Below are 720 nucleotides of genomic sequence, written 5' to 3'. Positions count from 1 at the left end.
GTGATTGCATCTAGTGGCACCTAGGGATCGTTGTGGCTATGGATTTCTTGTTTCTCTTGGTGGTTGCCACCACCTAGAAGGCTTAGAGCAGTGGAGGAGGATTAGTAGGAGTTGTGATTGTTCATGGCCATCTCCTGATGATTGTGAGGGGTCTTGTGCCTTCCCATACAGAGAGCAAAAGATAACTCTAGTGGATTGCTTGTGTCATTGAGTTACCTCACTTATGGGTAGGTTCTTGTGGTGTCCAATTGTGGGATGAGGTTCGTGCAACACCTCTTAGCCACCGAACCACCAAGTGTTGGTCGACACAATGGAACTAGCGTGCCGGCAAGCACGTGAACCTCGGGAGAAAAATTGGTTGTCTCTTACCCTTTGGTATTCTCCCGTGATTGAATTGGTATTCATCTTGTGATTGGTTCACTCCTCTATGCAGTGGTATAATCACCCTACTCACTCATTTACATTCTCGCACAACTAGTTGTAGCAAGCTCTTTAGTGTAGCTAGAATTGAGAGCTTGCTTTGTAGTTTAAGTTCATCTAGTGGAGCTCTTTAGTGTAGCTAGTTTGAGAGCTCTTAGTGAGTAGCAAACATAGCCTCTTGTGTGCCTAGTGATCATAGCAATTAGAATTATTGGATAGGTGGCTTGCAACCCTTGTAGAGCTAGAGCAAGTTTGCATTTAGCTATTTGTCATACTAATCAAATTGCTCTAGTGATCTTG

The sequence above is a fragment of the Miscanthus floridulus genome, unplaced genomic scaffold, assembly GCF_019320115.1.
Source record: "Miscanthus floridulus cultivar M001 unplaced genomic scaffold, ASM1932011v1 fs_548_1_2, whole genome shotgun sequence".
NCBI lineage: Eukaryota > Viridiplantae > Streptophyta > Magnoliopsida > Poales > Poaceae > Miscanthus > Miscanthus floridulus.
Note: the sequence above shows the minus strand (reverse complement) of the source record.